Source organism: Ixodes scapularis, unplaced genomic scaffold, assembly GCF_016920785.2.
Source record: "Ixodes scapularis isolate PalLabHiFi unplaced genomic scaffold, ASM1692078v2 PGA_scaffold3__209_contigs__length_174095766, whole genome shotgun sequence".
Taxonomy (NCBI): Eukaryota; Metazoa; Arthropoda; class Arachnida; order Ixodida; family Ixodidae; genus Ixodes; species Ixodes scapularis.
This window is the reverse complement of record NW_024609868.1, coordinates 61,389,870-61,413,070: the sequence shown is the minus strand read 5'-3', so window position 1 is coordinate 61,413,070 and position 23,201 is coordinate 61,389,870. Positions and strand designations below refer to the sequence as shown.

General features: G+C 48.2%; 1 protein-coding gene across 3 annotated transcripts in view; it reads right to left on the bottom strand.

Annotated features, from left to right (window-relative positions):
- Window positions 1-21,295, bottom strand: part of LOC8051223 (nicotinamide N-methyltransferase) — a 37,307-nt gene extending 16,012 nt beyond the window's left edge. Inside the window, exon 1 of one of the 3 annotated variants that reach the window (XM_040210824.3) lies at window positions 20,922-21,295. The gene's annotated coding sequence lies outside the window, so the exon portion shown is untranslated. Of the gene's footprint in view, window positions 1-3,214; window positions 3,236-20,921 lie in introns of those variants that run through there. The other 2 variants (XM_040210823.3, XM_040210825.1) reach the window with 2 other exon arrangements.
- Window positions 21,296-23,201: the final 1,906 nt, after the last annotated feature.

Here is a 23,201-nt window from a genome sequence, read left to right as displayed (position 1 = left end):
CCTCGCTGTGCCGACCCAGACTTTGTACACCTGCGACTCGTCTCGAGCGCGCTGTTTCTCGGAGAGCTCGCACCTCTGCCGGCAATATCAGGTCGCAATTTACGAGGTCTCTATTTAGAGTATGCAAGGTGAAACTTGATGACTACAATCCATGCGTCCGTGGCGGGGGGTCAGCAGGAAGGACCTTCACACCAGCGATGCCACCGTACCGTTTTTTCGACCGTAACAGAAGATAAGACATGTGTTCCAGGATGCTTCAGGTAATCCACCATTCTCGAAAATCCTGCACGATCTTCAACGAGGTAACCTACAACGAAAGTACGTATTGTTCTTTCATACAGCAGCGTGTTAAAGTTTCATGTTCAGGGCTACACCTACAGATAAAGAATACCAATTCACTCCACCGTGACGTCATATGATAAATGTTGACAGGGGCGTCCTTATTTGACAGGGGCGTGGTGACGTTTTGATGGGATTTAGGGTGACAGAATTTATTTAGAGGTCGAAGTCTTTTCGCATCCCTCGTCAGACAGGCAGGATGTAAGGGAAGGGACCACGGTCAGTCCTTGATGGAAGGTTTCTCTGAGCCCATTGAAGACTTCTCGTCTTCCGAAATCACTACCTTCAAGGCAAAGTGCCAAGCCTACGGGAAAGTAATTTCAGGATCAAAAACTTCCACTTCCAACTCCAAGCTTCATCTAATTTGGTCTCAAATAAATTTGAAAAAAAATGTAGTGCAGTATCAGTATTTCTGTTGTTGTATTTCTGCCCTCCCTGAAATGTATTCCTGTATTTGTATTTCCAAATACTTTTGCCTCTATTTGAAATGTATTTCCGATACGTATCGCGATACGCTTTTACAGATATATTTCAGTATCAGTATTTTAGCTACTATTTTAAAGTATCCCAGTATTTGTATTTCCAAATACATTATTGAGTATTTCTGCCCAACCCTGGAGCGAAGCTTGCTCGTTGCAGCCGTTGCCTGATATTCGAGAGTTTTAGTAGATCGTCCGATACCTCCGATACCCCCGATAACGATATGATGAATGCGCAAAGGCGGCGGCGGAGTATCGGGTATCGTTATCGGACTCATCGGGACGATCTACTAAAATTCTCCATTGTCGAAATCGCGAAGCTGTAGTCATCATACATCTAGGATCTAGCCAAAACTAAAATAAGAATTATGTCCATCTTACTATACCGGTATATATTGCCAGACAATAACAAAACATAGTTGTAACACTAAGCCGATAATTCAATATTAAATAAGGTTTGGCTCGATATTCTTCTTCCTTTGGTTCTGAACAGGTCGAGCCTCGGTTGAGACGTTGGTGAATAAAAAAATGTTTCCAGTAAATAAATATAAGTAATAAAAAAATGACACTCATAACAACAATTAATTAGGACGGCGGTTAAAACAAGGAAATGTAAACGCACGTTTGCCCTATGTATATTTCTTGGTGCTGTTCAAAAACGCACGGAGCACGAACCGACTGCAGTTTACTCCGGTGTTCTCCAGATAGACGTCCGCTGATGCCACGGGCAGCGAAGGGCACAGTACTAAGCCGCGCTATGGCCCCAACGGCCCCACTCATGAGTTTCACTCTCTCATCAAGCCAGAGTATCAAAACTACGTCAGACACCATTATGTTTTATTTCTAAAATATCTGCTTGAGATAAGATGCGTCCTGCTGGGGTCAGTACAGGAAGAAGAAGATAGGAAGACTATTACCATTTTCGAAGTGCTCGCAAAAAGATGACTCACAAAAAGGGTGACTCAGCTGCAGATAACCTGGCTGGAATTCATAAATAAAGTGGGCCAACCCTAGAAGTTGGACTACAAAAAAGTAAGTAGCTTCTAGAACAGTGTCAAATAAGGTGAAAGAAACCGGGAAAGATACATCCTGTTTTCTAAGAGAAGATGATAAGTGGTGCAGCACGAGCCGGCATGCTTGTGGCAATAACACCTTCACACATTATCACATCTCTTTTAGTGAATTTTAGGGTAGACGGAGCGTTGTCTCGTGTTGTGACGTTATGAAAACGAGAAGGACATTGTTAATTCTTGTCTGTGCACTTACCGCCTCGAGCTTCTCGAAGAGCCATTCAATCACTTGGTGTCCTCTCCCCGCCTTCGATCGCAAAGTAAAACAAAGGGACTAAAAAAAGCTGATATAACTTGACCCTTCCTCCCCCCCCCCTTTTTTTTTTCCTTTAGTAGAAATGTTCATTTGGATTTTTTGACATTGCTGTCAGGGTCTAAAAAATAGATTCAAAGGCTTGGTGTTGCAAAAGAAAAAAGAAAAGGTTTTGCGGAACTGAAGAGTGCCAAGCCCCCCTTAACCCCCCCCCCCCCCCCCCCCCCCGAAAAAAACCAACAAAAAACCATTCTTTAAAAAGGGAGGCGGGGGGGGGGGTGTTGGTCCTGCAAACAAATGTAACGGATTACAAGGAATTCGTTACGTAAAAAATGTAAGAAAACTTTAAAATTACTCTAGAAAATATGTCATTAATCCGTTACTAAATTAGTGATAAGTGTGAGGGATTACAAGTGATCTCGTTACTTGTAACGGATTACGTACAAGTCTCATCTAAACTACGAGGTGATGCCCGACGGAACACGGACTTCATCACGCCGCCCTCCACGACCGGAAGTCGTCCACGTAGTGCGCCTCAAGCCGTACTACGATCGATAGGACTGTGAATTGTGTTTTGTAATACGCTCGATAGGACTGTGAATTGTGTTTTGTAATACGCTCGATAGAATTGTGTCGCACAAGTCTTCGTAGTTTGCCATTATTTCGTGTTTTGCTGTTTTTGCTTTCCGGCACGTCGCATCGAGGTCGCATTTTTAAAAGGGAGGGGGAGGGGGGGGGGGAGTAGTGCCTCGCGCGTTGGCGAGCAAGCGCGTGCGTGGCCGAGGGGTTCCACTTCCGGCTGTCGTGCAATACGGACGTGTGATATGGATCGCGCCTCAGCAGTGGCGATGACGAGCGGCCTCGGCCGCGGTGCCTCCGATAAGGGTACCTTTGCCCAGGATGACACTGCGGTGTTGCCTCCGTTGCCTACCGGGGAATCGCTGAAGTGCAGCGTAGTTTTACACTCTGACACCGGTGGACGACCCTATCGAGCCAAAGACTTCGTGCCCTCGTTGAAGCAGGGGGGGGGGGGGGGGGGGTTGCTGTCAGAGGTGGCCGGTCTTGGCGCCTACCAGATGGGTCATGTCTGGCTGCTGAAGCTGAAGACGCCGGAAGCCAAGGGCAATAAGCTTCTGTCCGAGGTGCAACTGCAGGTGAAGGGGCGTCACTGCTTGGTGATCGACCTGTACCGGCGAGAAATCAGAGTGAAGCTACATTGGGTCATTTTTCACATGCCCGTCGAAGCCGTTTGTCGAGCTTTTGACCCTTACGGCGAGGTGAAAGACGTCGTCCGGGAAAAAATGGAGGGTGGATGGTCTTGTAGGCATTGATTCTACGACGGTGACCGCTGTCCTGACCCTTAGACGGGATATGACACCAGAAAGCCTGCCGCATCAACTACGATTTTACGGAGGGACGGTCCTTGTAATGGTCCCCTGGCGCGCGCCGGTGTGCCTCCGTTGCAAACGCACGGGGCACATCCGACGCGACTACAGGGCGCCTTGGTGCTCTGCGTGTCGCACGTTTGGACACCAAAGAGAAGACTGTGCCCGGACTTACGCCCGGGTCGCTGCGCCCACGACTGGCGACGATACCTGCGAACAGGTCAGGGATGAGTTCGAGGCAGAGCAGGCTGCGAGCAACGTAAACGGAGCTCCTGGCAGTGACTTGACCGTGACGTTCAGAGTCCACTTACTTCACCACCCACCAAGGAAGAGGACAGTCAGAAGCAGCCCGAAACCGAACCGCAAACTCAAGAAGGGATGGAAGAGGCCGCGTGCGAGGCGTATAAGACTTTCGAAGGGGCGAACCAAGATGGCGACGTGGACTTGGCGGCGGCTAAGCGCCGACGCGATGAGGTGACTGTGGCTTGTGCAGGGGAGCAAGTGTCGTAGCGCAGTGAGGACGTCTGGAAGGTCTCCCTGCCGAAGAAGAGTAGACGCCGGTCACCGAGGAGGTCCTCACCGTTACCTCGTGAGGACCGACCTCCTCAGTAGACCTGTTTCCTCTCACGGTATGCCATTCGAGCGGTCACGCTCTAGAGTCTAGACTATGATAGAACTTGAACACGCTCTACGTATTTGTACTCTGAATGTAGGAGGACTAGGCGACAGGCGCAGACAGTACCAGCTTCGCTGTCTGTTTATCTAAGAGGGGCTGGACGTAGTTGCGATACGAGAAACTAAGGTGGAGAGCCAGGACCGCACAGAGGGCATGTTGCGACCTTTCACAGCCCGGTACAATGTATCCGTTAGTCATATTGGAAACTCTGGAGTATGCTGTTTTCTTTTCAAAAATTTGATTGAAATCGTTGAGCAGTCAGTAGTTACATGCTTAGCAGGCAGACTCGTACTTTGCGACTTTACGTTTTCTTCATTAGAGTGGCGAGTGATTTGCGTGTACGCGCCTAATAAGGTAGAGGACCGGAGGGTATTCTTTGAAAATGCAGAGGCTATTGCTTGTGTGGGCGTTACGTCATGCTGATTGGCGACTTTAACTGTGTTTGTGCGGCAGCAGATAATACTGGTACGACCCCGTACAGAGATGTTAGCACTATTGCCTTAAATTATATTGTTAGTGAGGCAGGGCTTGAGGACATTGCGGAATCTCTGTGTCATGCCAGAGCTACTCAGTACACTCATTTTCAGAAGAGCAGCCATGCACGGCTAGATAGAGCTTATGTTTCTGTAGATCTAACCGCAATATGTAGTAGCTACACGGTATAGTGCCTGTCTCGTTTAGTGATCACTGTTTGGTTTCCTTCAGTATAGGTGGTATAAAGAAAGAAACGAAGTTCTCCTGGGAGTTATGGAAACTGAATAGTAGACTTCTGGATGACGCTGAGTTTCCAGAATTGGTTAAAGACCGTCTAAATAAGTTAAACGAAGTTACGAGTAATTATGGCGAACAATGGGAAATATTTAAACGGAGTCCTAAAGTTACTGCTATTGGGCAGGAGATCGAACTATAGGGTGCGCTTTATCGAGGTTGTTGTCCCCACAGCCCGGTGTTTACTAACACAGCATAACAAAGAAATTGAACCTCGTCATGCACGGCCTGGACACGAGCGCTTCGCTCTGACCAATGCTGGCCTTCGAGTCGTCATCTTCGATATCGCTGATGAAAAACAAACAAGAAAATTCGGTTTGTTGCCCCCACAGCTGAAGCGTGCCGCTAGCGGCGTGACTGTTCGATCTCCTCCCCAATAGAACGGGCTGGTGCGTTAAAGCATTCCCAAAAAGAGCAGGAAACAATAATACGGCGTATACTGCAAGCACTCATTACAGAAGGAAGCAAGGCTCCAGGGGAATTCAAACATGACATCCGCGATTTGAAAATAAAGCTTGAGGCCCTCGAACAAGAGCGGTATCACGGAGCGCTTATCAGGGCGCGAGCAGATAAGCTTGCAAGGGGCGAGCTTCCGACGAGGCGAGCGTTAGGTATCGAAAAGAGCTACATTCACAAGATCACGACAACCGATATTGAGGTTGATGGAAAAATCATGAGCGACCTTAGAAGCATTTTTAAAGCTTTTTACTTGTATTATTCTGAACTGTGTTCCTACGACCCCGTAAATGTAGAAACCTTTGTGATGAGTTCCTACCACTTCGGCCGAGGTTAAGTGAGGAGACTAAAGACCTTTTGGAGCAGCCGTTTACCATCAATGAAATAGAGAGAGCAATCGATGACCTGAACCCTGGAAAGTCGCCCGGACCGGACGGTCTCAGCGCAGCTTTCTACAAAGCGTTTAAACACGGGGTTGCGCCTTTGTTATACAACGTTTTCACGGAGGCGTACGAGGTGAAAAAGCTGCCCCCGTCCTATTGGTTGTCTCATACTGTATTGGTTCCTAAAACTCACGATAGCGTGAAACTTCGTAATGTCACGGCCTATAAGTCGATCAGTTTAACAAATGTTGACTACCAGATACTAATGAAGATTTTAGCATGGAGACTTCAATTAGTGATTAAAGATATTGTTGGGCCCCATCAGACTTGTGGGATCAAAGGAAGGTCTATACCGAAAAATACTCACTGTGCCCGTAGTGTACTCGAATGCTGTGATATAATGAACACTACCATCGTCATCCTTCAGATAGATTTTGAGAAAGCATTCGACCGCGTGTCGCGCGAAGTCATGATGATTTTATTAGAAGATGTTAACGTAGGTTCTGTCCTTATAGAAGGTGTGCCTTTGGCTTACAAAGGATGTGCCACAAGTATCATAGTCAATAAGTCAGTTGGGCAACGTATCCGCGTATCCAGGTCAGTAAGGCAAGGCTGCCCTCTCTCACCGTTGCTTTTTTGTATGTATATAGTCGTTTTGTTTAAGCATAATCAAGAATAATGCTATTAGTTGGTTTGAGCTGCACTCAGTCGAAGTGCGTGTCCTGTCCTGATATCGCTGTGTTTTATGCTAATCGGAAGAGTGTGAGTGAAGTCATTGCCATTGCTAAACGGTTTTGCCGCAGCCGTGGAAGTGCTGTAAATTGGGACACATGTTTAGGATTTTGGCACGGGAACTGGGATGTCACACCAAGTCTGTACAAAAATGTAAAATGGGTCTCTTCGCCCGTGAATTATTTGGGGGTGCCGCTAGAGAACTATCGGGACAGCGAGCCATATTGGCAGAGGCAGGTTATTGCATTTCGGGACAAATCTGAGAAGTGGAGGGGAAAAGACTTGTCGGAGTTTACACGTGCCGCCGTTTGCAACCTGTTCTTTGTAAGCAAACTGTGGTACGTGCTCCAAGCCCTTCACTGTTCGAGGTTGAATGTTCAGAAGTTGCCCCGGGATTTCGCGGTTTTTATTTGGGGGTTTTCTTATTAGCGCATGGGCCGTACAAACCTTTTTCGCAGTGTGGGGAATGGGGGACTTGCAGTGTCGCATCTGTTTTTAAAGCAGCAAGTTTATCGCTTCCTTTTTCTGCGCGAGGTTAGGGACCCTTTTCTGCGTACAATGTGTCAAGTGCGGTTGGGCAAGGTTCTTTCTGAATTTATTGTCGCGTCAAATACGGTAGAGCCAGGGGGCATTTTTGGTTTCTTGCGTAAAGTTGTGGCAGCCTACAGGTTTTTCATAGTACGTTTTTCTCTAGAGTACCTGAGCGAAGTAACTACGAAAAGGTTTACAAAGATCTTGTTGATGTTACCCTACCCGTCCCGTTGTATCGATCATTGTACAGTGGAGGCCGGGGACAGGATGTCGTCAAACGCGCTAGACGAATGTTTGCGCCGGCGTGTATAAAGACTTTCTTTTTTAAGCTCCACACCGGAACTTTACCAGTGAAAACGTGGAGGGGGGGAAAAGGGGATGTTTGTGGCGTGGGGTGTTCATCGTTATTTGTGCAAAATCCAGAGACCGTGGAACATGTGTCTTTAAACTGTTGGGATGGGTATTTTTTCTGGGACGTATTGCAGCGCACCTTAAAGAAAGTCTTTCCGTTAGACCAACAGGGCATTAGGTTTTTAGCAGTAGAGAACGAAAACGATGGGTATCCTTCGATTTGGTCATGTTATTAGGTTTACGCAGCATATGGAGGTGCCGCATGGCAGTTCGTCACGCGGATCTCGACGTGGGGCCTGTTGAAGAATATTTTGCCGACTCCTTACGCTATGTCGTTGAGGTCTGGAAGAACCGCTCCAGTGTTCCGGAGTGGGTATCAGTGGTTGAAAAAATTATAGATCTGAAGCCTTTTTAACAGCGTATCACCGACGGGCGATCGGTTGACGCTTTCAACGTTTTAAGGGATATTCACACGAGGGAGAAATCCCAGGGATTTCTCTACGGCACGCGCATCCCGTGACGAAAACGTCAGGCTTTGTGATGCACAAAAGCCTCGCGTTTTCGTCTCGTGATGCGCGCGTGCTGGGGCGAAATCCCCGGGATTTCTCCTTCGTCTGAATACCCCTTTAGGGGCGAAGCTCCTTAAGGTGTATTCACACGAGAGAGAAATCCCAGGAATTTTTCCTTCGTCTGAATACCCCTTTAGGGGCGAAGCTCCTTAAGGTGTATTCACACGAGAGAGAAATCCCAGGAATTTCTCCTTCGTCTGAATACCCCTTTAGGGGCGAAGCTCCTTAAGGTGTATTCACACGAGAGAGAAATCCCCGGGATTTCTCCTTCGACTGAATACCCCTTTAGGGGCGAAGCTCCTTAAGGTGTATTCACACGAGAGAGAAATCCCAGGAATTTCTCCTTCGTCTGAATACCCCTTTAGGGGCGAAGCTCCTTAAGGAGTATTCACACGAGAGAGAAATCCCCGGGATTTCTCCTTCGTCTGAGTACCCCTTTAGGGGCGAAGCTCCTTAAGGTGTATTCACACGAGAGAGAAATCCCAGGAATTTCTCCTTCGTCTGAATACCCCTTTAGGGGCGAAGCTCCTTAAGGTGTATTCACACGAGAGAGAAATCCCCGGGATATCTCCTTCGTCTGAATACCCCTTTAGGGGCGAAGCTCCTTAAGGTATATTCACACGAGAGAGAAATCCCAGGAATTTCTCCCCGGCACGCCCGCATCACGAGCCGAAAACGCGAGGCTTTTGCACACCGCAAAGCTTGACGTTTTCGTCGCGGGATGTGGGTGCCGTGGATAAATCCCCGAGATTTATCCACGGCAGACACAGTTGAATCTAATGTGGCAATACCTGGTCTGCTATGGTAATGATGAAGTGAAATAAGCGAAATAAGAGGAAACAAAAAGTGAAGGTCAGTTATGGCGGCGTCCATGCACAGCTGCTGCAAAGCGTCTATAGAGGAGGCTATGACTCTGCTCATGCCGTTCCGAAACGGTGTTGTCGCGCGTGCAGAAAGACTACAGTTCCCACGATGCATGCCGGCAGCGGCGACATAGCGAAACCGGGAAACCTGGCTGGTGATATTTAATTTCTTTCTACTTTTGATAACGCTCCGGCCTTTCGGAGCCTCGAGCGTGCGCGCGAGGCCAGAGAATGACGCAAGGAAATAAACATGTGCTGGAAGCCGGGAGTTCGAAAGAGACGACTTGCCGTTCGTTCTCACCTTGGCAGATGACTATGCGCCGAGAAATTTAGGGAGAGAACGAAAAATAGTCACGACACCGCAGTGACTGCCCTATCTCAACACACCCTCGTGCACTAATCATTCCAACCAGAGTTCCGTGCTCTGACGACTCGCACACTTTCCATTTCCTCTTCTCTCTCAGTTGCTATCGGTATACAACACCTCGATGTTTTCAAAATGACAGCCCAGCGTGCGATCTTCACAGCCCAGCATGCGCGTGTTCGACGCTTCAGAAAGCGAGTAAAACACGCGCCATACGCACGACCACTGAGACCCCGTTTCTGGTATGGGTGTGCTTCGAAGTCAATCATTTACAAACTTGCATCAGATATATAATTTCATACCTATCTGGGAACCTCGAAGAGCTTTGATTTATAGCTACGCATATCTCATAGGGCTTGACCAATCAATTCTCTCGTCTGGGATGTAAGCAAGCTCTACGCATGTATTTAGAAAAAACGCTATTTTTCCTCTATATCGGTTTACTTAATAATATTTAAATGTACACTACGCTTTTTATTTCAGCATCCCGCAGCTTGTCCACGGCTGCTCACGAGCAACGCTCAATCCTACGCACGGAGATGCCGCCCAACAATGATACTCGTACTAACCTGCTGCATATGTTATTCGTTCCGGTTAACTCATTTTTATCTCTTTCTCATTTCATAGGATACTTCAGCGACAATTCTAATAAAGGAAATACTCTCCCGCCAATCTCCTCGAATAAAAAAAAAACACGCTAAAGTAGTTTTTTTTTTTTTTTGCGACATTTGTTATTTTTGAGTTTACCAGCGACGTTGCGTTGAAGTGCAAAGATAACATCCTTGAGCCAAACAGTGAGGGCCAAGCCCGACCGCGGCTTATGTAACCGGTTGTCTCGAGATTACAACAGTCGTTATCGATATCCAGTGACTCAACCTAATAACGTATGTAAATTTTGTTAAAAAAAATTAAATTTACTTTTTTTTAATAGAAAAACAACAAAACGTTTAGGTTTTTATGTATAGAGAAATAAACGTCAACCAAATTATAAAATTTGGTGACTCCCAACTTTATGGGCAATCCATATAAAAAGATTGATGAAAAGCAGATATTCGCTTTTTCTTAAATAGACTTTAAACAAAAAAGTTAGTTTTTATATTTTTTTTTTATAAAAGTTACAAACGCGAACAATATTGCCGCGCGCGCTCGCCAAGTAGGCAGCGCGCGCGTGGCCTAATGGTTATCGCGCCTGCCTCCCGCGCGAAAAGCTAGGGTTCGAATCCTGGAGCGACATGTCTTTTGTTTATTCCTCTAATTTAGTGTTCTGGAGAATTCGAGAATCATGTTGCTTGTTCCAGGCCCGAATGTTCCACGCGTCGAAGTTTCTTCGCCGATTATTCCAGAAGACCACGCATGTACATGGGGCTCCGCGTGGCGAGCCGCAGTCAGTTTCGCCCCAGCGTTCGACTGTGCTGCTACGCCGACTTCGACGCCCGCGACGCTCTGTTATTATCTTTGTACCCTTTTAGTTTTTGGCACAAGTTCGCCACATTAAACGTTTCTTTCTTTCTGTTTATTTAGTGTTCCTTTGGTCACCACCCGTGACATTTTGGTGGAGGTGCGGGGTACCCGCATGCCCGTGCAGCGCTCCCCTCCGAGTTCTCGGAGTGCAAGTCCGAACACAGGCCCCCAAGAACCCAACGAGGACCAGACCGAGATCCGATTAAGTCGCCGGAACCTTGGCCTACCCCCGGAGTTAGGACCCTTGCCACCCAGGACCAGGCAAACAAGGAGGACGACGATGGCCAACCAGTCGGAGACCCCGGCCGCTCCAGCCGTCGTTTACCTGCCCGTCGTACCGCGGACGGCTGCTCCATTCCACGGCGAGCAATACGAAGACGTCGAAGACTGGATTGACCAGTATGAACGCGTTGCCCGCCACAATTGCTGGACCGACGAGCAGCGCCTGAACAACGTCTATTTTTCGCTTGAGGGTACCGCCAAGCACTGGTACGAGAATCATGAGTCCTCTTTGACGTCGTGGGACATGTTCAAGACCGATCTCAAGGCTACGTTCAGCAACCACCACCGCCGAGAGAGAGCCGAGGACCTACTGCGAACCAGAACCCAGGGCCCCAACGAGAGCGTCACCGGCTTCGTCGAGGATGTTCTTCGCCTGAGCGCCCGCGCCGATCCTCAGGCTACAGAGGAGAAGAAGCTGCGACACCTGATGAGGGGTGTGAAAAGCGAGATATTCGGAGGTCTCATTCGCAATCCCCCGACAACTGTGGACGGGTTCGTCACGGAGGCGACGAATATGGAACGTGCCCTACTAGCACGCGCCAGGCACTACGAGCGACACCCTGGCGTGACTACTCTGGCGACATCCGGATACAACCTTGGTACCGACCTCCCAGGCATCCGTGACATCATCCGTGAAGTCGTCCGGGAAGAAATCCGCAAGATGCTCCCCGCTATGGATCGCCCGTCCTCCCTGTCGCTAGCCGAGGTCGTGCGAGATGAAGTTCATCGGGCCTTCCAACCTGAGGTTCCGATCAACATGACGACGCCAGAGGAGCCGACTTTGAGCTACGCCGCCATGGCCCGACGACCGCCGCAAGCTAACCGCCAGGCCACGGCGCCACCCCGACGAGACCCTCCGATGTCACAGTATCCTCGACGCCAGGAAGGGCAAGTCCAGGACGTCCGCCCGGAGCAACCCTCGTCGAGGAAGACCGACGTGTGGCGAACGGCCGACCGACGCCCGCTCTGCTACCACTGCGGGGAACCCGACCATGTGTACCGCCGATGCCCATACCGACGACTCGGGCTGCGCGGGTTCCACCCAAACGACCCGCGCCCCCGGTATGGTGAACGCCCTCGGGAGATCGACGAGTACCTGCGACGACCCCAGTCCCCCGAGCCTGCGTCCCGCCGAGAGTTCCGGTCGCCATCGCCGCGACGTCCAGCTTCGCCGATGCACCGACCCCGACGTGAAAGCCTGTCACCCCTCGCTCCTCGCCGGGGAAACTAGGCGCGGCAACCCCTGGAGGTGGAGTTGCCGAAGACGACCGACGTAAAGAGCCTCCAAGAACGACGGAGCGCTCCCACTCCCCCGACGCCACGCATCGCTACGACGCCCCTGCAACGGTGTCCAACAACCTAAACGTCGTCATTGACGGCCACGACGCATCGGCACTCGTGGACACCGGAGCAGACTACTCAGTCTTGAGTGGGAGGCTCTCCCGCCGCCTTCGAAAAGTCATGACGCCGTGGGAAGGACCCCAAATACGAACCGCCGGAGGACATCTCATTACACCAGTCGGGAGATGCACTGCTCGCGTCGAGATCCACGGTGAAACGTGCCCTGTCTGGTTCGTCATTCTACAAGACTGTTCGAGGGACGTTATCCTCGGAATGGACTTTCTCTGCGAGTATGGCGCCGTCATCGACCTCGGAACAAACCGGCTGACGCTACGAAAACCTGCTCCACCATCGGAGGAACCCCAAGCGACGTCACCCACGGTCCGAGTCCTCGCAAACCACGTAAACCTACCACCGCGGTCGAGTGTTTTCGTGCTTGTCGGGATCGATGAAGCTTCCTATGGTGAAGTTCTTCTCGAGGGAAACCTCCAATTGCTCCTGGGAAGAGGCATAGGCGTCGCAAGGGGAGTAGCTGAACTTCAGGATGGGCGGACTGTGGCCCTCGTGACGAACTTCCGAAACGAAACGCAACACCTCACGAAAGGTGCAGCCGTGGGCCACGTCGAGGAACTCCGAAACCCCGCCGAAATCACCGCGATTACTGACGAATTCTCGCCGTCCCAGCAAGACAGTACGTCGCCAGCGCAGCTCGACATTGACCCTAAGCTTCTGGACCTTAAACGACGTCAGCTGGTTATCCTCCTCGCCGAATACCGCGACTGCTTTGCGACGTCGTCGAAGGTGCGCCAGACCGCGGTTGCCAAGCACCGCATCGTTACCGAGGACGACGCGCGCCCTGTGCATCGATCACCGTACAGAGTCTCCGCGAAGGAAAGGGAGGTGATCCAGCAGCAAGTTCAAGAGATGCTGAATGACGACATAATCCAACCTTCAAGCAGTCCATGGGCCTCTCCAGTCGTGCTGGTTAAGAAGAAGGACGGAACTCTTCGGTTCTGCGTGGACTACCGGCAGCTCAACACGGTTACGAAGAAAGACGTCTACCCACTGCCCCGCATCGACGACACTCTAGACCGGCTGCGCCACTCTCGATACTTTTCATCGATGGACCTGAAGAGCGGCTACTGGCAAATCGAGGTCGACGAACGGGACCGAGAGAAGACAGCCTTCGTCACGCCGGATGGACTCTACGAGTTCAAGGTGATGCCCTTCTGACTATGCACGGCGCCAGCAACTTTCCAGCGTGTCATGGACACCGTACTGGCAGGGCTGAAGTGGCAGAGCTGTCTCGTCTACCTGGACGACGTCGTAGTATTTTCAGCTGACTTCGACGAGCACTTGCGACGACTCCGCACGGTTCTCCATGCCATACAGACCGCCGGGCTCACTCTCAAGCCGTCAAAGTGCCGGTTCGCCTATGACGAACTGAAGTTCTTAGGTCACGTGGTTAGTAACGAAGGCATTCATCCAGACCCAGAGAAGACTCGCGCGGTCGCAGCATTTCCAGTGCCAAGAGACAAGAAGGCCGTGCGAAGGTTCCTTGGGCTATGTGCCTACTATCGGCGCTTCGTTCGAGATTTCGCAAGGATTTCCGCACCGCTCACAAACCTCACGAAGGACGCCGAGAAGTTCGAATGGGCCGAGGAGCAGCAGCAGGCATTCGACGAGCTGAAGCGACGACTGCAGACGCCTCCTGTTCTTGGACATTTCGACCAGGATGCGAAAACCGAGATTCACACGGACGCAAGTAACGCAGGACTTGGCGCGGTACTGGTTCAAGTTCAAGAAGGCACCGAGCGAGTCATCGCCTACGCAAGTCGGACATTGTCCAAGGCGGAGCGAAATTACTCCACGACTGAAAAAGAATGCCTTGCGGTCGTCTGGGCAATCACGAAGTTCCGCCCGTACTTGTACGGGAGCCCGTTCCGTGTAGTCACGGACCACCATTCGCTCTGCTGGCTTGCTAACCTGAAGGACCCGTCAGGACGTCTTGCTCGATGGAGCCTCCGACTACAAGAGTTTAACATGACAGTGGTCTACAAGTCCGGCCGGAAGCACAGCGACGCCGACTGCTTGTCCAGAGCCCCCGTCGAAACCCCTTCCGGCTGCAGCGACGACAATGACGACGAGAGCTTCCTAGGAGCTGTAAACGCCGACGACATGGCACGACGTCAACGGGACGATCCTGAGCTGCGCGCATTAATCGAGCACCTGGAAGGGGGGGGGGGGGGGGGGGTACCGTGCCACGTGTCTTCTCACGAGTATTGCCGACCTTCGCCATTCGACAAGGTGTACTCTACAAAGAGAACTTCGGCGACAACAGCACACCGTGGTTGCTGGTAATCCCGACCGACCTTCGGGAGGAGATCTTTCAAGCATGTCACGACGACCCGACTTCGGGACACCTCGGTTACAGCCGAACACTGGCCCGTATTCGTGAAAAGTATTACTGGCCAAAGCTCCCCAAAGCCGTCCACCTCTACACCCGATCGTGCCACGAGTGCCAGCGACGTAAGAAACCGCCAACAAAACCGGCCGGTCTCCTGCAGCCGATTGCTCCCCCGACCGCACCGTTCCAGCAGATCGGAATGGACCTACTTGGCCCCTTTCCGCCGTCAACATCGGGAAACCGCTGGATAATCGTCGCCACAGATTATCTCACGCGGTACGCCGAAACGAAAGCCCTCCCTTCAGGGACTGCTGTGGAAGTCGCCATTTTTCATCGAGTCCATCGTCCTCCGGCATGGCGCCCCCGAAGTCCTGATCACAGACCGAGGGTCATCGTTCATGGCACAGCTGACCCAAGAAATCCTGCGTCTCAGCCACACCAGCCATCGTCGCACCACGGCGTACCACCCGCAGACCAACGGGCTCACGGAAAGACTCAACAAGACCATCGCCGACATGATTTCCATGTACGTCGACGTGGAGCACAAGACATGGGACGAGGTGCTGCCGTACGTCACCTTTGCCTACAACACGGCCGTAGAAGAGACCACCGGAGTGACACCCTTTCAACTGGTGCATGGGCGCAGGGTAACGACAATGCTGGACGCGATGTTACCCCACGAACCGGCTCTCGACGGAAGCGACGACGCCCAGGTGGTTGCCCAACGGGCAGAAGAAGTCCGCCAGCTCGCCAGACACCGTATTCAAGCCAAACAACGTGTCGACGCTGGCCGCTACAACCTTCGTCGTCGGGACGTCCACTTCCAGCCCGGAGACAGGGTGTGGGTGTGGACACCGATCCGCCGCCATGGTCTCAGTGAGAAACTCCTAAAGCGCTACTTCGGACCCTACAAAGTACTTCGTCGACTCGGTGATCTGAACTACGAGGTGATGCCCGATGGAACACGGGCTATCACGCCGCCCTCCACGACCAGAAGTCGTCCACGTCGTGCGCATGAAGCCGTACTACGCTCGATAGGACAGTGGACCTTACGTATTCCAAATGACTCTTTAGTTTACCGTTCTTTTTGTTTGCTTTTTGTTTTGTGCTGCATCGGGGCGATGCGCTTTTTAAAGGGGGGAGTAATGCCGCGCGCGCTCGCCAAGTAGGCAGCGCGCGCGTGGCCTAATGGTTATCGCGCCTGCCTCCCACGCGAAAAGCTAGGGTTCGAATCCTGGAGCGACATGTTTTTTGTTTATTCCTCTAATTTAGTGTTCTGGAGAATTCGAGAATCATGTTGCTTGTTCCAGGCCCGAATGTTCCACGCGTCGAAGTTTCTTCGCCGATTATTCCAGAAGACCACGCATGTACAGTCGGGAGCAAAAGTTTGCGGGGCACGGGAGCGCCAGCCGAAAAGACTGGTTGCGCCTTCTCACGGCGCGTTGCCGCTCTCAAGACTCGCGCTTTGCGCATGCGCTTTCTTTCTTGTTCGCGGTCATGCTTTTTCGCTTGCTTCCGTTCGACACCCACGCGATAACAGGGACTGGCGCAAGATGCCGCAAAATGTTATCTGCAGCATGCGTGTGCTCCGTCACCCATCACGGTGGCTGAGGTAGACGCGCGGCATGATGGCTGTCATAGCGGCATCTGGCGCCGGTCCCGGTAATCTTGTGCACGTCGGGCGGAAGCGAGCAAAAAAGAGAGCACGAAAGGAAGCACATTCTCGAAGCGTGAATCCTGAGAACGGCCGCGCGCCGTCAGAGGGCGCAACTAGTCATTCCGGCTGACGCTCCCGCGCCCCGCAAACTTTTGCCGCCGACTGTACATAAGGGGCTCCGCGTGGCGAGCCGCAGTCAGTTTCGCCCCAGCGTTCGACTGTGCTGCTACGCCGACTTCGACGCCCGCGACGCTCTGTTATTATCTTTGTACCCTTTTAGTTTTTGGCACAAGTTCGCCACATTAAACGTTTCTTTCTTTCTGTTTATTTAGTGTTCCTTTGGTCACCACCCGTGACAATATAGCAGCGGATAACTTGTGATCAAAGCTACACAACGAATCATCATCATCATAATAATAATAATAATAATAATAATAATTTGATGATGATGATGATCTGCCGCCAATGCTTTCAACACCTATTTCGGAAAAACCTCAAGCATATCGCGCGATAATGATGTTGATGTCTCGCTCTCAATCATTCCAAATGTAGCGTCCGCTTTCCTTCCTGAAATAACAGAGCAAGCGCTACAAACTCTGTTGTTGAGCTTTAAACCTCGTTTGTCTCCTGAAATTGATGGTGTACGAATGTCCGATCTGTGCAGAAATTACAACTCACTAAAAAAATATACTTCTACGGATGTTGAACGGTTTTATAGCTTCAGGCATAATTCCAGACGACCTTAAAATAGCCATTGTAAAGCCTTTATTTAAAAGTGGAGATCACGGTAAGGTCGAATGCTATCGCCCTATCTCGATCTTGCCTTCAATAGCGAAGATTTTGGCGAAACATATTTTTATAACAATGACTGATTTTATGGATAAATTTAATCTTTTTTCTCCACAGCAGTTTGGTTTCGTTATTGGAAAAGGCTCACAACCTCTTCTTGAGGACTTCTCCGATCTGTTGAACACTGCCTTCGAAAATAATCTTGTTACGTGTGCGCTTTTCTTAGATGTTTCGAAAGCTTTCGACTCTGTGTCACACAAATTTCTTTTGAAAAAACTCCTTAGCTTAGGGTTCAGGGGTCCATTTTATTCCCTGTTTAAAAACCTTCTGTCAAACCGAACACAGTTAGTTTCGATATCTGGACAATACAGTGCTAAAATATCTTTGAAATCTGGCGTACCTCAGGGGTCTGTGCTCTCGCCTCTTCTTTTTAATATTTATGTCAACGACCTTTCCCAGGTAGTGAAACACAGTAAGATATTTCAATATGCAGATGATACCGTTCTAGTACCAAGTCATTTACATTATAGTAAGGCAGTAGAATTACTGCAGTTTGATTCAACTAAGATCATGGATTGGTTTTCGAGAAATGTTATTAGCGTTAACACGAAAAAAACGCAACTGATGTGATGTGATGTGATGTGATGTGATGTCCGCTTAAGAGAGTAATTTTAAACAAGCCAATACTTCTGCACGCTTCAGACTGTGCTTCTTGTGAATGTGTGCCAGTAGATTACGTGAACACTACAAAATACTTAGGAATTTATTTTGACTCTGATTTATCGTGGAACTCCCATCTTTTCTACATCATGAAGAAGCTGCGAGCAGCATCCTGCACCCTCTACAATATAAAAACATTTATCCCCATGTCAACCCGAAGACTCATTGTGCACGCACTCGTTTATAGTGTGCTTCGATATGGAATTACCTTGTTCGGGCAGTGCACAAACCTATTAGAAACTAAAGTGAATTCTCTCCTAAAGGGCATTTGCGTAGCGTGGCCATATGGCTCCAATATTCAAACATCCGACAACATCTTTGACGATCTCTCTTTACCATCCTTTCGAGCCCTATTTCTGCATACCGTGATACTCCGACATTACTGGGACAATACCTTTAATTCCCAACGTGGTTTGTCGTGACCTTCGGAAAGTGGCACCATATGCCACGCCGCGAATTAGTACTCATTTTGGGACATGCATTCGGAGTTACTATGTTCCAAACACCTTTAACAAACTCCCACCTGTGCTGAGTGACATTACTTCTCGTGGGAAGTTAAAAAGAAAACTGAAGACTATGTGCCCGTCCATAGGAAAATAGCGCCAACCTTCAAGACTTTTCGTAATGAGTTTGTACTGTGCAATTCGTCGTTAACAATATTTACCTTGTCGCGTCTCTGAATCTGTAACTTCTTTGTTCTGTTTTTCTTTTTCTTTTTTTTTGTGTGTGTGTGCATTTTTTTTCATTGTTATGCGTGCTTTTGTATATATTTTGTTGGGATCAGTCCTACAAGTCTTTAGGACTTTGACGGTCCCGAAATGATACTCTGAGGACGTTTAAGCACCTGCAATAAATTTATTATTATTATTATTATTATTATTATTATTATTATTATTATTATTATTATTATTATTATTATTATTATTATTATTATATGTGGAAAACAGCACTTGTACCCGTACATAAGTCCGATTCAAGAACAAGCATCTCAAATTACAGGCCTATATCTCTTCTTTGTACATTTTCAAAACTCTTCGAAACAGCTTTACACAAAATATTGTCGTTTAAGCTCAAAAATTCTATCATCCCTAGCCAACATGGTTTTATGGCGGGTCGCTCAACCACGACTAACCTCACTTGTTTCATGTCAACTGCTGCTCAGGTCGTCTCTAATAGAGGCCAACTTGATGTAATCTACTTTGATCTAAGCAAAGCGTTTGATCTTGTAGATCACGACATGTTGCTGGCAAAGTTGTCAAGGCTTGATGTCCACAGGTCGTTACTTTTATTGCTCAAAAGTTACTTGCGTGATAGACTGTGTTTTGTCAGCTCGAATGGTAATTCGTCTGCTGCTTATCAGGCTACGACGGGTGTACCTCAAGGTTCCGTTCTTGGCCCCCTTCTGTTTTCAGTTTTTGTGAATGATGTTTCGGCTGTGATCCGTCACTCTTCCTTTCTACAATATGCAGATGACATTAAGATGTTTATAGAGGTACGAGACGAACGCGACTGTGTTCTGCTACAAAATGATGTATATGCATTCGAAAACTGGTGCAGTCAGAATGCCCTAAAACTAAATAGTTCGAAAACTAAAGTCATGTCCTACACTCGAAAGACACATAATATTATATTCTCTTATGACATTCAGTCAGTTCTTTTGACACGTGTGAATGAAATCAAAGACCTTGGAGTTGTATTTGATAGTACATTACGCTTTTCGAGTCATGTTGACCATATTGTGAGCTCAGCTTTACGTACGCTTGGTATCACGTGCCGCATTACTAAAGAGTTTAATAACACTAGTACTTTTGTCACACTGTACAGTGCTTTATGTCGACCACACGTCGAGTATGCCTCTATTGTATGGAATGGAATCTGCGCGACAACCTCGGCTAGAATCGAACATGTTCCGAATAAGTTCTTATGTATCTACAGACATCGTTTCTCGTCGCGCAATGCGTCAACCTCAAACGATGATCCAGCAGTCCCAGTCCAACATAGCTTGGCATTGCCCACCCTGCGGCGTAGGAGAGAACATGCCGACATCCTATTTCTGTACAAACTTATTCATGGCATCACTGACTGCACATCATTGATATCAAATGTGCGTTTGAAAATTCCCGTAAAAACTACAAGGCAAAATGCATCGTTCTACAATGCTCCCGTAACTAATCTTCACGACCCCGTGTCGAGAATTGGGCACACCTACAATTCCTCTTTTACAGACTCTATTGATATATTTAACAATAACACACCGGAGTTCATCAGAGCGCTAAAGTTCCTCACCTAAATTTGGCTTCCTATTTTTTGCACCTGATTAAGTTGCTCTGAACCAATTTTTATACTCTCGCTTTCCTTTCCTTTCGCTATCGTGGTGGTATAGCCTAGCGAGTTTATGTGACATATGTGATCTTTTTTAAGTGTTTTATTGCTTACTGTTTGTTTATTGTGTGTAGTGTTGTTTTTCATGTTTCCTGAGTGCACCTGTACTAAGACCGCAAGGTTGTTCCTGGGCACTTCAATAAAAACATTGATTGATTGATTATTATTATTTACTTACGAATGCTGCTTTACGTCACAGTTCTTACGATGCAAATTGCCCTAAACAGCGAATTCGCAATTTTAAAAAAAAAAAAATTAAACATTTCTTTTTGTAACAATGGTGTGAATGAATTGATACGTGAAAGTATATGCGCAGTTTTTGGGAAACTCGACAGCTGGAAAAACAAAGATAATTTTTGTGAAAAAATCAATCAGTTTTCGACACAGAGCTGCTTTTTTATGGAACTATTATGTTCTAACTTTTCTGAACAGCACTGAAACCCCTGTTTGTGTTTGGGCCTTTTAGAGTAAACGCGCTCAAAAAGCGAACACGTAGCCATATTTTTCGGGCATACATTCAACTTGACCGTGGTTGACGGCAATCAGTAGTCGAACCAGACCACAGATCTGTTACTAAAATTGAAATCTATCTGCTAGAACAGTCACTGAATTTCGAAATTTGACTACTATATGGACAACTAGCGCACAAATGTGAATATGTACCCAGGGATAAGTTACCTTGGGAGTCTTCGTTCTTCGTTGAAGGTTGATCCCACAAGCACAATCCAGTCACGATCACAAATGCCGCTTTTATGTTCGCGCGGGAGTCCTAATCTATAGCCGTACCGAGTGCGTTTCGCCTCCGTAAGCGAGAGCTGATTACGCCACGTCCATATCACTGCCTCAGCATTTTGTCACTCTACCTGTGCGCGCAGATAATTAAAGAGGCCGTGCAACAAGTTTGGCGATTGTTGGCAGACATGGCGACCTTGAAGGTTGGCGTGAGCAACGCCTCCTAGGTAAGGAGGCGTTGCTAAAGAAGGCCATCTATGCCACAAGTTTGACGCGAGTGCTGCTCCCACATTCGGCCGGAACGCGTCTCCTATCAGCGAGAGCGCGAGTCTCAACCAAACGCTGGCGTCGTAGTCGTGTCCAAGCCTTCGGTGGCGTTCTTTAGTGACGCAGAAAAATTGGTGTTGGTCTGAGCGATGTGGAGAGGGGGAGGGGAGAGGGATGTAGGGGCGATGCGCTTGCCTTGCCGTAAGGAAGTCGGACTGACCAAGTGGCGGCGGGGTGAAACTCGCGAGAGGAATGGTTTTGTTCACATCGAGCAGATGACGTCGCTAAAACTGATTAGAGTACAATTATGTCGATGTTATCAGGCAATGGACGCATTTACTCGTCTTGAAACGGCAATATTTATAAGAGATAGACTTAGATTGAGCCCAAATTGGCACATCTCGCCAACTTATTGACCCAGGTTCCAGGTTGGCCGCAAATTGCGAAATATTTCCGTTCCTTGCTTTGCTATTACGCAACGGAATCACAATATTTCGAAATAACGAGGCGGTTTCTCCATCCCTCCCGGTAAGATAAACTATGTAAAAAGTAAAAAAAATGCTGATTATTTTAAAGTTAAAATTGTTGCATCGCCCGTTCGTGGCTTCCGAGAATACTCGCATAGCGCAGCCTTTACAGATTCTTTTCCCTGTTCACATTCCACAAACCAGTTCTTTTAATGCAAATTTTATTTCTTATCGATGCTGTCTCTGATTTCTTCTTGAGAAATGAAGCATGCAACAGTTGAAGAGTGTTAGCCAGATGCTAAACACACGTCTCCGCAAACTACGCCAAACTGAAACTAAAAACTAAAAGAAAAAAAAAAAGAAGAAGGATACAGAAACGGCAGGGGGAAAAAACTCCGAAACGCTTATACTTGATATCACAGATGTCCGCAGCGTGTTTCCACGTCAGATCGTGCAATGATGCATGTCCGGGTCCTTTTTTACATATTTATGTAAAAAAAGAAAGCTATTTTCTTGGGAGGAGCATTCAGCTAAATGCGAACGCCGTAGCTAATTTTCTTCCGGAGAAATGGAAGTTCGAAGCTCGAGTCGAGAAGATTGCCAGGGTTTCTCTATGACACTTTGCACATCCGTCAATTTCATTCCGAAGCATGCACGCAGTAAAGTGTTTTCTTCTCTTTTTTTTTTTTTAATTCATTTCTTAAAAAGTTTACATCATGTGCGCAGAATGCTAAAAATTACATTAAAATATTTTTATCAAAGAAAATTTACGAAACACGTGAAATAAACACGTATAAATGCACTTCAATAATTAACAAAGAAGCTCCACTTTTTTTTAAACACTACTTTTTGCTTACAGTGACTTGAACTGATGTCAAAACATTGAGTAACATAAGACCTATCTAAATGAAAAACAACAAAAAACCTTTACTCAAATTGAGTTAGTTGCCGCACGACGTCGGCTCCAAGGAGACATTTTTACAACCGACAAGGGCTGAAGGGCAGTGCATCGGTGTTGCTCTATGTTAAGGTGTAAAAGTCATGCTGTCCCTAGCTTAGTTTTATATTTGTGTTTCCCTTCTTTATTTCCCAATACGATCGCGACGGCCTTCTGGCTGCCTCTGACGCTGGCGAAACGGGCTCAGGCTTCTCATGTGCAGATGATAAAACAACATCTGACGTCACAACAAAATGACAGATAAGTTCCAGGTTAGTTTCGGTGTCGGTTATACAGCATTTCTGCGATAAAAGATATTAAAAATGTTTGAGAAATGTACTTGCTGCTTCAGGTCCAGTTTTTTTCTGCCCTTTCAGAAAAATATGTTTAGTTGAAAATGTTCAAATTGAAACCGGAGCTCCCCTTTTGTGAGACTGACCTGTGGTGAAGCGAAATATACAGTCCTGAGTCCTGACCACGGTGGTCCTGACCTTACGCGGAATCGGCTGTGCTTCCGCGATCTCAATCGTCAGCGTGCGT